We start from the raw sequence: 15,069 nt of genomic DNA on the forward strand, positions 1-15,069 counted from the left end.
AGAGGTTGGCTAGACTCACATGGATTTTCTGGGGGGTTCTCTTCACTCGAGACGGTTTAGTGGAGAAACTTGTGCCAGTCTATTCATTAAGTAGGTTGTCGGGGTAACTATTCCAACCGCCATTTCTGTATTGAACTCTGCGACATTGGATTTCATCACCAACTAGTGTTTTCAGTACGGAAAGTTACTGTTTGTGTGTGGTTTGATCTCCTAGATTCTTTAGGCGTGTGATTCAAAATTGTTTGGTTCTTTAGAGGCTTTAGGTGGTTTTCATTGAGATTTTTCTTTGTTTGCGTGTGAAGTAGTTAAAATATTTAATCGTGGTTGAATTACTGAGAAAGTCTCGTAAACTTCGGGGCCAACCTACTGAGTTTTCACCAAGCTGGCCTGAAGGGCTACGAGCCCTTGTAACTCCTAGAGACAGTAGAGTTGGGTCACCTGAAGAAGGAGAGTCTTCTTTAGTGGTACATCCTGATTATCAAGCTCTAGTAGCAGATTATAATCCACAATCTGTTTCTGTTTCCGAAGTTACTGGTAGTTTTTCATCTACTAGTGATCTAGGTGAGGAACCTGAAATATCTAAACCTGAAACTGAATTTGCTGCTACGCCAACATCGGGATTTGCCTGTCCAACTTCTAGTGGTCCTGGTTCACCCAGGGTAGAAAGAATAATTACTCAAAATCTTCCTTCTGGACTTATAGCTATTGAAGAACTTGCTAGTCCGGAAGAAGAAGGTATCCCCATCCCTAAACATCCACCAGTTATAGAACTTAGGGAGAGTGAATCAATCTTTTAGAGTCCACCTAGGAGCAATGCTTGGTATCTTTCATTGACCAATTTTTTGGAAAACCCGGGACTAAGTTTTTCACCACCTCGCATTCCTTTTCACCCAACACCTAGGGGTTATTATCCTCCGTTAAATATGTCAAGACAGTTGTCCATGTTTTCTCAATCTCCAGAAACCTTTTTATACGGCGGTCCTTCTGTTCCCTCTGGGTATTAGTCACTTACTGGTACTTTTTCGGGAGCATCTCCTCAACCTATTGAACAAGGGTTATTAACTGGTAATAACGGAACTAAGCCATTGAGTGTAGAAGATATTCTTATGATGTCAGGTACTATTCCTAATCCTCAACCTCAAGGTGGCCAGTTACCGCCTGGGGGGCAGCCTCAAAGTCCTCAAGTATCGCCTGGGGGGCAACCTCAAGGTACCCAATTTCTGCCTGGGGGGCAACCTCAAGGATAGTACATACCTACGGGACAGTACGTTCCTCAAGGTCAACCCCAGACTCAGTATGTACCTCAAGGTCAACCCCAGTATCAATATGTACCTCAAGGTCAACCCCAGTATCAGTACGTGCCTCAAGGTTATCAACCTCAAGGTCAGTACCCAACCCAAGGTTTCCAACCACCTTCCGGTCAATCATTTGTCCAAGGAGCTGGAAATGTACCTTTGAATTATCAACCCTACCCTCAACCCGGTTATGGTCCTCAATATTCTCAACCTGTTATGGGTCCGTACCCCGAAATGAATTTAGTGTGGGATCCATCTCAATCTCAATAGATCTTGCAACCAAATGTACAGTTGTCATCTCAAACTGGACAACCCTTGGTTTCTGGTTCACCCCAGCAACCTGTCCTGTCTACTATTCAAACTTCTGCACCTTCTGTAGTTTCTCAGTCTGGGCCTAGTACGCCTCGTACTCCGCCTTAAACGACTGCTACAACTGCTGCAACATCTGTTCAATCTACCCCACCTACTTCTGGAGTATCGACAACTCCGGTTTCTACTGTTCCTGTATCAACTCCTCAGACATATTTACCTCAGTCTGGATCCACAATTCAGACTTCGGTTCAAATGCCTGTAGGACAACCTGGTCCAAGTACGGTTGTCACAAGTCAACCTCAATTTAATTATCAACCGTACCAGGGACAGTACCAATTCGGTCCTGCTGTGCAGCAGAGAGTCTATCAGTATCAACCATACCATGGATATACATATCAGCAACCTCAACAACCCCAGTACAGTCTGATTAATCCTAGTTTTCCGGGAGGATATAATATCCCAAATGCAATTCAAATTCCTAGTTATCCTGGATATCCTCCTCCTAGGGCTGGTCTCATGACCCAGGGTTTCAGGGACCCTAATCGTCAGTTTCCGTTTATTGCAACTTTGGACTTGCCTGACTTGTCGCGCCTTACGAACGATCCACTTAACTATCTTCCGTTTTGGTCACCAATGCCGAATAAGTTGCCTAGTGATATTCCTAAGTTTGAAGGCAAATCAGGAGAGGACCCGTCAAACCATGTGATGACTTATCACCTCTGGTGTGTGTCTAACTCCATTTCAAATGATTCAATCCGTTTAAGGCTTTTCCAGTGCACTCTAATTGGTCTTGCAGCCAAGTGGTACATTGAGTTACCGCGAGCCACTTTTTATAACTTTAGTCAGTTAGCTACTTCGTTTTTAACTCATTTTCAGTTGCCAGCCAGATATGACAATGGCACAGAATTATTAACTTCATTAAAACAGTCAACGTCCACCTACATTTCAGATCACATTCATGAATGGAGACGTCGATGGCGTTTAGTGAAGGTTTTTATTCCGGATCAGATCTTAGCTGAATGGTTTGTAAAATCTTTATTACCGAAGATCACTAAGGATGTAGCTAAGGCAGGAGTCGTTACTGAAGAGCAAGTAATTGCCCAAGCTCAATACCTTGACTTAGTTTATACGCAGTCAGGTACGTTACACGAGAAAATCCCCGACCTTCCTAAGCAAAATCAAATAACTGCAGCTCCTTCAGGGTCTCATGCCGCTGATGGTATGATTGGTACGGTTAATACCAAAAGTAAGAAGAAATCTTCTAAGAATTCTTTTCCTATCATAACTCTACCAGATTCCCCGGCAGGAGATTCTTCCGTGGAAATTTCCGCCGATATTCATGTTGTAGAGTCATCTACAGCAAAATCAATCCGGCGGTAAGAAGAAAGGGAAGAAGAAAAATAAAACAGATAAAAATTTGAAATAGAAACCAGAAAAAGCGGAATCAACTGATGAGAAACGCAAACCTCGTTATCCTTGTCTCATTTGTGATGAAGAGCATTTTACAAGAGACTGCCCTCATCGTGCAAAGGTTGCGAAGATTGTCAAAGGTTCCCAAATGCCTGCTATTTTGAAGGATCCTTTTCCTAGTCAAGGTAGTAAGATGATAGGTTCTTCCTCAAATGCCTCTGAAGAACCCATAATGATGATGTCCCATGTTAGGATTGCGACTTGATCGCATGATTATGGAAGTAAAAGTCCCATTGATGGTAAAGAAGCAGAATCTTCTCATTCGAACCCATCAACTTCAACTCCCGGTTCCGATCCACTATAGATCGAGAAACCTAACCCAGACTTAGTAATCAAACTACCCGCCAAGGGTATACTTCAAAAGTCAACTTTCAATCCACATGCGAGAGTGGCTCAGAACTATAACATTGTTGAAGGTTTGGCTATTTCACCTTCAGCAATGTCGTCTTTGGAAGTGCTGCAATCATGCCCAGCACAACGTAAATTGTTATTGTCGGCTATAGGAGCTGTTGACATCCAGGAATCGAACCTTATAATTTTTGATCTAGAAAATAGTACACCATGCTTACCTCATCAAATGGCTTTCCAGATCCTAGTGTTAGTAAAAAACAGACCTTGTTATAGGACTATGATTGATGAGGGAGCCTCAACGTGTATTATGTCGATATAGTGTTGGAGATCGCTTGGTTCTCCTACGCTAAATCAATCCCCGACGATTCTAAAGGCCTTTGATGGCCGTGGGTTTCATCCTTTTGGCATTCTATAGGATTTACCTATAGGGGTTGAAGGCAAAACTGTTAATCTAGATGTGGAGGTGGTTGATGCCCCTCTACATTACAACCTTCTCTTTGGTCGTAGTTGGGCTTACGCTATGACAGTTGTCATTTCATCGGTCTTTCGGCTTATAAAGTTCCCTCATAATGGAAAAATCATAACTATAGACCAGCTGACTTACTTTTCATTCGACCCAACCGCTTCTTAAAGTATTCAGCATGTCGGCAAAACAATTATCCTGTATAAGGATGTTGGAGTAGGACTAGTTAAAGATTCTGGTTTACTAGGAACTTTTCCTTTTCCTCCTATCAATGCATCGTCTTCTACTGCAACCATTCATATGATTTCGTCAGACACTATTGTTTATGATGATCCTTGGATCGTACCTTCCGAATCTGAGATAGACTCATTTGGTGATGTTATGCCTTTGAGTCCATATGAAATTGCGTATCAGGCCGTGCAGTCGTTTTCCGACCCTTCTTCAACCAAAATTGACTTAATGAATGTGGTCCATGAGGAATCACTTTCAACATCAAACTCGGATTCAACAACGTTTTCCGAACTTGTTCACACTGATGAGCAAATTCGTGAAATCCTATGTGTCGATGATTTACCATGGGAAGATCTTCATCATAGATCATCGTTTATACCTGAGATTGATTGTTTTGAAAATGATTTTTCATCTATTTTTACGACTGAATATGTCAAGGAAGCTCAGAATCCAATGAAAAATCCTGATTCAGAGTTAAATTTTGGAAACATTTCTCGAACTATTCCTATTGATATTTCAGTTAAACCTGGAATTGTTGAAAACATTCATATAGGTGCCTCTTGTACGAAAGATGAAATTCAAACATATAAGGCCCTATTTCAAGAATTCCGCAACGTGTTTGCCTGGTCATATGAGGAAATGCCAGGAATTGACCCAGCAATTATTTTTCATGAAATCAAAACTTACCCGAATGCTAAACCCGTCTGGCAACGTTTGCGTCAGATCCACCCGTGAAAAGCTGCTGCTATTAAAGCAGAAGTTGAAAAATTACTCAAAGCAGGTTTCATTTATCCGATTCCGTTAACGGAGTGGGTATCGAATATTGTTCCTGTTAACAAAAAGCAAGGGACAATAAGAATATGCATTGATTATAGGGATATTAATCGAGCCTGTCCAAAAGACAATTACCCAACTCCCTATATCGATCAAATCATTGATGATTGTGCCGGCAGTGAAATATTCTCTTTCATGGATGGTTTTTCCGAATACAATCAAATCAATATTCTACCCACTGATCAACCAAAAACGGCTTTCATTTGTCCATGGGGGACATTTTCTTATTGTAAATTACCTTTTGGGCTCAAGAACGCCGGGGAAACTTTTCAAAGGGCCATGTCTTATGCGTTTCATGACATCAAGCACATTGTGCAACCCTATCTCGATGATTTACTTGCTCATTCATTACATCGAGCTGATCATCTTATCCATTTACGAGCAATATTTATGAGGTGTAGGCATTATCGAATTACATTGAATCCACACAAGTGTGTTTTCCATATAGAAACAGGTCGGTTACTGGGGTTTGTTGTTTCGAAAGCTGGCATTCGCGTCGATCCCTCGAAGGTTGAAGCTATTGTCAAATTGCCTCCTCCTTCGAGTCTTCGCCAACTCCAAGGTTTGCAAGGGAAATGAAACTTTTTACATTGATTCATTCCTAACTACGCTGAGATCACAAAGGGTTTTACCCGGTTGTTGAAACAGAATACTCCATTCTTTTGGGATGAGATAGCTGATAAATCTTTTGATGCACTAAAACAAGCGTTGACCCATGCACCGCTATTGCATCCTCCCAACTACAACCAGGACTACTTCTTGTATCTCTTCGCCTCGCATTCCACCATTGTAATGGTGTTAGTTCAAGAAGATGAATTCGGTACTGAACATGTGATATATTACTTGAGTTGCACTTTAAATCCAACTGAGCTAAAATACTCACATGTGGAGAAATTGGCATTGGCAGCTATTCAAGCTGTCCAACGTTTTCATCATTACATTTTACTACGTAAAACTACAATAATTTTTGATTTCAACCCTATGATCTATATTTTGACCAAACAATTGCTAGGGGGCAAGTACTCCAAATGGATTGTGATCCTGCAGGAGTTTGACTTGGAATTTGAAAAGTCTAAGTCAAAGAAATCTTTAGTTTTTGCGGAGTTAATGTGTGACTTCCCGTGTGCTGACACAGAAACTGTGGTGGAGGAGCCCATTGCGGACGAATCCTTGTTTCTAATCAGCACTTTAGATCCATGGTATGGGGATATCATCGTTTATCTCCAGACCCAATCCTTTCGGCCAGAAATTTCAAGGTCAGAACGTCGAAAAATACGATTCCAGTCCCAACAATTCAAAATTATTGGAGATACACTTTATCGTCGTGGGGCGGACTCTGTTTTTCGACGTTGTTTAACTCATGAGGAAGCTGAAAGGGTTCTAAATGACTGTCACTCTGGAGCATGTGGTGGTCATATGTCTGGGTTTGCCATAGCCCAAAAGATATTGCGCGCTGGCTATTTCTGGCCGTCTTTGTTTAAAGATTGTATTAACGCGGTCTGAAAATGCCACAACTGCCAAATTTTTGATCGAAAGATGCGTGCTCCACCTGCTCCTCTCCACCCTATAATTGTCGTCAGTCCTTTTGCAAAATGGGGTATCGATTTTATTACATGTAACCCTCACTTAGCCGGGGGGCATGCGTATCTCATCCTTGCGGTAGATTATTTTACTAAGTGGGCTGAGGCGATGCCTACATTTGAGGCAGACGACAAAACTGCTGCGATTTTCATGTTCAATCATATAATTGCTAGGTTTGGTGTTCCACAAGCGATTATCACTGATCATGGGCGTCATTTTCGAAACATTATGATGACTGAACTTATAGGCCAACTTGGCTTGCGTCATGACAGTTCAACTCCATATTATCCACAGGCTAATGATCTAGTTGAAGCCATCAACAAAGTTCTAGTCATCATGATTTGACGAATCATTGGGATTCATAGGTCGAATTGGCATAACATGCTATTTTCAGCGCTTTGGGCGTATCTAACCTCAGTGAAAACGTCAACCAGTTTCACTCCTTTCCAACTAGTTTATGGTTTGGAAGCTGTGTTACCCATTGAATGCGAAATCCCGTCATTGCAAATGGCCATCGAATTACTTCCAGCCACTTCCGAAGAGGAAAAACATTTGTTATACTTGGCTCAGCTAGATGAGAATCGACGTGATGCTGCATTAGTGATCGAAACTCATGCCAAACGTATTAAAGCTTAGTATGATCAAAATGTTACCCCTCGAATTTTTCGGAAGGAGACCTAGTCTTATTGTATGATCAAGCAAATGATAAATTAGGCACTGGGAAATTCGTACCCATGTGGCATGGTCCTTATGTTGTTAAGCGAAAGCTAGCAAAAGGGGCCTATGAATTGGTAGACTTTGACGGGGTCTCTTTAGGTAAACCCAGAAATGGTCTTTACCTGAAGAGGTATTATGCTTAAATCTGGGCGTGGAGATTTTTAGTTAGGTTAGTTTTTCTTTCTAGCTAGTGTGTTTTAGTTTAAAAAGTGTGCTTAGCTTAGAGAGTGTTTTTCGTCATTATTCCTGCTTATCTTGGTTTTACTCTTGATATTGTAGATGTCGACGCCTCTCCAAACATACACGAAATATTTCTTCCACAACTTGGGTTATCTATTCGCCCTCTGATGAGTTGGTATCTATGCATGGGGTAAGCCTCGGTCAAACAACAAACAACATTGCAGAGTATAGTGCAGTGATTGAGTTATTATCTGAATCTATTTCATTTGGGATTTGGAGTTTGATAGTGAGGTTAGATTTTGAACTCGTTGTATTACAGCTTAATAGATTATATGCCATTAGAAATACAGTGTTATTGAGATTATTTTTGGGAGTTCGTCTCTTGGAACGTGAATTTGACTATATTGAATATCAGCATATTCCAAGATATTTAAATACATTAGCAGATGTAATTGCTTCTCGAATGTTAAGTAGACATTTGCAATAATCATACAAGTAAATTTAAAAACATTCCATAACATGTTTTACAAGATAAGCCGGTAATAGTGATATAGTATAACATAGGAGTGTGTCAAATATACATCGTCTTCGATCATAGGTTGAAAAACACCTTATGATCGGCAAAAATGATAGTACAAAAAAAAAAAATGTCATATGTGTCTACAACAAGCGATCATCCTATCACTGGTGATGATCTCGATAAGAAACCACTATACGGGCCACCCTGCAAAGGAACCTCCTGAAAGGTCCTGGGACCCCAATCACATAGCGATGTAGCCTAAGAGGAATGTCATCTATGCTGGTCTCCGGAATGTCTACTGTTAATCGCTCTAGATGGCTCTCCAATTTGGCTAAGGTCTCTGCTGATTCGTCCTGTGGGGCTGGTGCCGCTGCAGTTGGTTGTTTCCTCTCATAGGGCTGGAGAGCAGCTGGTTGCCGTGGACCTACATCTGCATTTGAAACTTTTTACTATCAATTTTGGGACGAGATAAAAACAAAAAAATAATAAAATTAAAAATTTTTGAAAATGATTTTACCTGAGTCATCCCATTGCTCTCCTGGTGGAAGAGCCATGTCTGGGTCACCACGAAAATCAACCCCAGCATAAGGAAAGTCCTGAATAGCAAAAACTTGGTTTTCCAACCAATGGAAATGCTCAGGAGTGAATCGAACGACCTCTTTCCCCTCCTCAGGATGACAGGCCATAACTGCAACCCATCGCATCAGTTTGGGCTCTCAGGGAAGTCCGGCTCCAACAGTGAGATGTTGTTGGACCAACATTGGAACCCTCTACAGACCAAAGCTCACGACTAAAGCACCATATCCAAAGGTCTTCAGTTGTCCGTTCTTTGCTCTAGTCAGTTTGCCTTTTATATTAGCCAACACAGCATCGCACTAGTTGAAGATGGTGCCTCGAAAGCAGTCTACTGCCATCCGCATTTGGGATCTAGTGGCTATATGTAGTGCTGCACTTCCGCAGAGCCTCGTAACAGTAAACACAATCACTTTCAGTTTAGGAAGGGATATGGTTTTGATATTTATCCCTTTGTCTCTAGTCTGGTCATTGCAAAACTCTAGCCGGAGGCTATTGACAGACTGGCCACCTGGCCTAGTCCCAAATAGAGTCAAGTGTTCACCTCTCTTAGGCAAACCAGTCAAAAAGTAAATGTCTGCCGGCTCCATTTCAAGCTGGTGACCACCAATGAAGAAGCACTGGTCCTGTATGCTCCACCTGTCTACCAACCACTGCAAAAAGTCCACCTGGGCCCTCATGCCAGGTATGGCCCAGAATTTGTATAAGCCGCATGCCTTCAATGCATCAATCGAAGGTTGATGATTTATTGCGGCGAGATCTACATCCTCGTGCTCCAGTTCTCACCAATCGAGCATGATGTATACCCTACGTTCAACAAAAAGGCGAATTAGAATATCTAAACGCAAAGTTTTTGGGTGAATTTTGAGAAATTTAGGTTTAAAAACCCTTGCTGCGGGGACCGCACCCTCTCTGTTAGAGACAGTGCGTAGGTCCGCACTTTGCCTTCCCGGCAGGTGTAGACCCCTGACTTTTTTCCCTTTACTAAAAAGTCGGGGTCCGCAGGTTACCTGTGCTATGCCTGCAGACCCCCGTGCGTGGGTTTCTAACCTAAAAATCCTTTAAAAATGGAATAAAAGCCTAAAAAAAAATTTGAAACAGATGAAATTAAAGAGTAGGATGATGTAGATTACTTGGAGGAGACGAGGTTCGATTCCAACAGACGGATTTTCTGCAATGTTCACGGGAAGTTTCTGACCGAAAGCTCTATTTTTCTCACCCAGAACTCAAACAGTAAAAATGAATTTACAAAAGCCCTTTTTATAAGTTTTTTGAGTAGATGAGTTTTTAATTTGTTTATGTTTCACTTTAAAGAGGTAACTTTTGAAGCATTTTTATCCATTTTAAATAGGTATGAATAATGTTTAAGTTTTTGTTCAGGATAACGGATTTTTCAGGCGAAATCAATCATTTTCAACGAAAAAACATTAGAGTCACCTTTAAGCTCTTTTCTGACTCCTAAAACATGAAAATATCACCGAGTTTTTATTTTTAAACTCGTTAAAACGGAACTAAAAAGACGGTCCTCTTACAGCTCTTTTCTGACCGTAAAAACATGAAAATATTGATGGATTTTTGTCGTTTCAAATTTGATATTGGTTATAAAATGACGTGTCATTGATCGCCTTTTTACTTTTTCGAATCAGAGGCACTAACTATGAAAAGTACTCCTTGGTCGTAATGATCAAGCGGTTCTCTCAGGTATTATTTTATACTTTTTTGGGCTTGGGAGACACAAATTTACGAAAAAGGACAACCATGGAGTCTTCTTAAGTTTTTCAGACTCTCTAAAATTGAAAAATGCCGAGTTTCTCCTATACTGGACTCGTTAAAATTTAACAGTAAAGGACCTGTTCAATTACAAACAAGAATGGACCACTCCTTCTTAGGGTTCGAATTTAAACTAGGACTCATCCGAAGGATGAGCTTATAATCAAGCAAATGTTATCCTCCTTAAGCTTGTCAAAAATAAAGAGGTACTTGCCATAAATGGTGGGGGAAAAGAGAGAAAAATGAGCCTGTTTGTCATACTTTGTAACCACTCTTGAACACGACACTTTTATTCACCTGGGTTGGGAAATCCTTTTCCTAACAGTTGATCAAACCATATTGAAAGTCTTCAGCCGGTTTCTGGGTATTAACTTTGGGTCAATTGTCACCAAACCATCTGCTGAGTCGTTATGTGTTCAAGAGGTCAGTGCAAATAAGCCATTCATCTGCGAAATATCTGTCATCCATCTTGACCATCCCTGAGTCAGTCCTTGCAACTAAATTTCTTCAAACTTGATCTATGATTTCGTGTTGTGGGCTTGTCTACGATGGATCTCTTTTTATCGACTTCAGCTCATTATCTAGAAAGATGATCTAGAAGTCATCAATGCCTTGGGATCTGCATGCCTCAATGGCAGGTTTCTCGCCTTCGACGATAGGTTGCATCATTGACCTTCGATCAAAGGATTTAGTGACATGTTCGACATCAACACATCTATTCACATCTCATGGATTGTACTGAGTACTTTGAGAACCATTGACATTACTGTTGGTTTCTCTCACACTTGTTAACAGTTTACATCATTGACTGGTAGTCAAGTGGTTTCTACCATGTTCGACTTCAACACATTCATTCACATGGATAGAATTGTACTATTTCGGGAAGTAGAAATCAAGACCCTGGATCTAGTTTCCACCATCCACGCTGCAAGGAATTTTATATTCATTATACAGTGGACTATTCATAAACAGATGGTTGCGTCCATACTGTGTTTACATGTGTCTATACTTGTGATGTATTACAAGATCATTCCTATATCAGAGCAGTAGTTAGTTTTCTAGTCAGTTTTGATCTGAGTATGGGAATGCCTACCTCAGCGATGATATGATCTCATATATATATTTTGCATTGAATGTTTTTACAGGTTCCAACCGGGCTCTCCACAAGATGATCCTTAAAATGATAAAGTACTTCACTCTTCCTAGATGATAAATGAAATCCTCATCTACTACAGACATCGCACTTTAGGAGGCAATCTGTTACACAAAATATTGTCACCATGACTATTTGCAGTCAGTATGGGTCTATCATCATTCATACTGTCCTCCTAAGCAAGTCTCAAACCTCAGCTCTTCATGTCAAGCTTTGAAAATGAGAGAAAGACCTTAAAAATCATTAAAGCTCTGGTTCCACACTTTCTCTCACTGTTTCCTGCGGTCCCGCACCCTTTGTTCGTGTTACCTGCAGACCTACCTGCGGACCTCCCCGCTCTGCGCTCTGTCTCTAAAGGAGTGGGTGCGGACCCCTATGAAAGTAAAAAAAGGCGCAAGTTTATTCTTAAAAACTCACTTTGTGTCAATTCTAGATGATTCTAGAAGGAATCTTGACATGGATGGTTCGATCCTAGGTGGTTCATGCATCCCAAAAGTGAAGGAGCTAATCCCTTGATGAGAGGAGCTATCCTTTTGAAGGAGGGCTTTATCCCTTTGAAGGTGGACCTAGTAACTTCCCTCCATTGCACTATAAATTAAGGCATTGGGTTAGTTGCTAGAGAGGTTAGAAGCTGAATATTTTTGAGGGTAAATGCTGGTGGAATTGAGACTTCCTAGTTAAGCTTGAGAGGAGAGATCACATACCTTTTGGCTTCATTGGGAAGAGAGTGAAACTTGTCAAAGTAGAGGAGACTTCTTGATGGACCCTGGGAGGAGCTTGTACAACATCAAGGCACAGGTTGTAAAGTTCTTCTTTGATCTAAATTAATACAATCAGATTCATTTTTCTCAACAAATTGTCTTATGTGATTTGTTTCATGAATTCCTTGATCATCATGATAAGTATGCTTTATTATATTGGCTTTTCAGGTGCTATTTAATTTGTGTGCTTGTTTGTGTTTGCAGATCCTCTACAAGGGAGCTCATTTGGATCAACGGAGTGAGGCTTCCACAAACTTGCATTGGACCCAAGGTAGGCCTAAAACACTTGTTTGCCTTTATTTATAAATTGCATATTTAGAGAAAGATAGAATTTGATTGGTTTGCTTGTCGCTAGATATCATTAGATACTAGGGAGGTCGGCCTTGTCCTCAAGAACGACTCATTCCGTGTGAAAAAAATCTTTTTTTTCTCAAAGAAACCTAGTGCTCTAATACCAGAATGATCTGATTTAGAATACTAGATTGCTATGCTAAGATCCTCCTCAGATTAGAAACAAAATGCTTTCATTATGCTTAAGGATTCATGAATTTTTGCAAGTGAAATGATGAGATTTTATGTTAATTTTATGAGAAATTTAACATAAATAAGAGACCGAACAACATCATAAACATGTACAAAACATCATCAAAAATAGATTACAATAGGAACATGATAAAGGAGCTCACCCCTCCTCGGCTACGTCTCCTTGGTCCAACTTCCAATGGCTTGGGCCTCTCTATAATGCTCAAAAGTGTAAAAATATATGTTTAAAATGCTCAAATGCTTCTAAAACCTACTCCAATGAGTCTGGAATGTCCAAAAATGGTTACCTAGCCTCTTTTTGCATCCAATTTGATCGAAAAATAAATAAGTTATGACCTCTCCTAGTTAGGCCACTATTCGTTCCACAAATTGCACCAAATCTGGCATGATCCTACAATTTCGCCCCAAAAAGCGCTAACTGGGTGAAAATTTTGCCATGCGGTGGGAAAATTTGTAGGATGGTTAATTTAGCCATCGAGGCCTTAAAACCAAAAATTGGGTCATATGGGGGCCATGCGCCTAGGGGCTAGCCCCCCATCCCTCTGGCATTCACAATGAATGTTATAGTTTGAAGGCATGTTCACATGTGATAGTCACAGTTAGACGGCAGTCAGGGTTCAACAGCAGCACGGTGGCAATTATCACAAGTTTCGTGGTCAGTGGATATGGTGGTCACATGGGAGGGTGGTTAAGTCTGCTGACCCCCCCCACCCAAACTAGCATCAATTGATATTAAATATAACTCGCTCGAATTATATGTTAAGTCACAAGCTATGGTCATAACGGTAGACCTTGGTGTCGTTGTTTGGGAGGTCACGGGTTCGAGCCCAACCTCCAACCTGTCTTGCCAATAAATATTTTAGCCGACCATTAGGAGGACACGTGGCGACCTCCGACTTAGCCATGTGTCTCCTCCTCATTGGCCAACACTATAACACATGACCAATCAAACGATGCCACCACAATAGAATATTCTAGAAATATTCCAAGAATATTCCACTTGCCACCTAGGCGGTACGAATGCCCAATCAACATCCCTTTCATCCTTCTGCAATTTTTTTTTACCTATTTGATAAAGTGAATAGATCACATTTCTGGGAGCATACAATGTCTATTTCACGCAAACAAGTTGCGCTAGATTCAGGATGATGATCACTACGTGGTCATTCAGGTTCCACACCATTCTGACGACTTTGACTTTTCAGAATAATTTTGAGCACCTAATCAGCTATGCAGGCAAAACACAGTCGCAAGAAAGGGTGCGTGTTATTGGTCGTACATATTTCCAGTGACAAAGGTAAGGAAGTTGAGGATGCAAATTTTTTGAGCAGGTACCCCATTCTACAATAGTTTCAGGATGTATTCCCTGAGGAGATTTTAGAGTATCCCCCTCATAGGGAGGTAGACGTTTCTATTGAGATAGTTCTAGGGGAAAATCCAACATCAAAAGCACCTTACAGGATGAGCACACCTGAGCTAGAAGAGTTAAAGTTGCAGCTGAAAGAGATGCTCGACAAAGGATACATTAGGGCAAGTGTATCACCTTGGGGCGCACCAGTATTATTTGTGAAGAAGAAGGATGATACTCTCAGATTATGCATTGACTATAGGCAATTGAACAAAGTGACCATCAAGAACAAGTATCCGTTAATTGATGACTTGTTCAATTAGTTGAAGGGAGAAACAGTGGTCTCGAAGATTGATTTGAGATCAGATACCACTAGGTACACATCAAAGAGGGGGACATTTACAAGACAACTTTCTGGACTAGGTATGGGCATTATGAGTTTTTTGTGGTTCCATTTGATTTGACTAATGCTCCAACTACATTTATGTGCTTGATGAATAGTGCATTGTGTTCATATTTGGATAAGTTTGTTATTGTGTTCATTGATGCCATATTGGTATATTCTAAAAATGAGGAAGAGCATGCCGAGCATTTAGCAACAATGCGAGGTTGATAAGAGAGCATCAATTGTATGCTAAGCTCAACAAGTGCATTTTCTTTCAAACTGAGGTACACTACTTGGGACATGTGATTTCCAAGGATGGCATATCAGTGGATCCATAGAAGATAAGATCTATCATGGAGTGGGCAATTCCTAAGAATGTAGATGAGGTGAGATATTTCATGGGGTTGGGAGGCTATTAGGAACTTCTCACAAATTGCTTATCGTATTACATCATTGCAGAGGAAAGGTGAGAAGTTTGAATGGAAAAAGGAATGTGAGGCTAGTTTTGAGTAACTTAAGTAGTTGTTGACACATGCACCAATGTTATAGATTGCAGATCCAGACAAGGAGTTTGTAGTATGT

Source organism: Pinus tabuliformis, chromosome J (genome assembly GCF_031772625.1).
Source record: "Pinus tabuliformis cultivar Carrire ecotype Pingquan chromosome J, CPIR1, whole genome shotgun sequence".
Taxonomy (NCBI): domain Eukaryota; kingdom Viridiplantae; phylum Streptophyta; class Pinopsida; order Pinales; family Pinaceae; genus Pinus; species Pinus tabuliformis.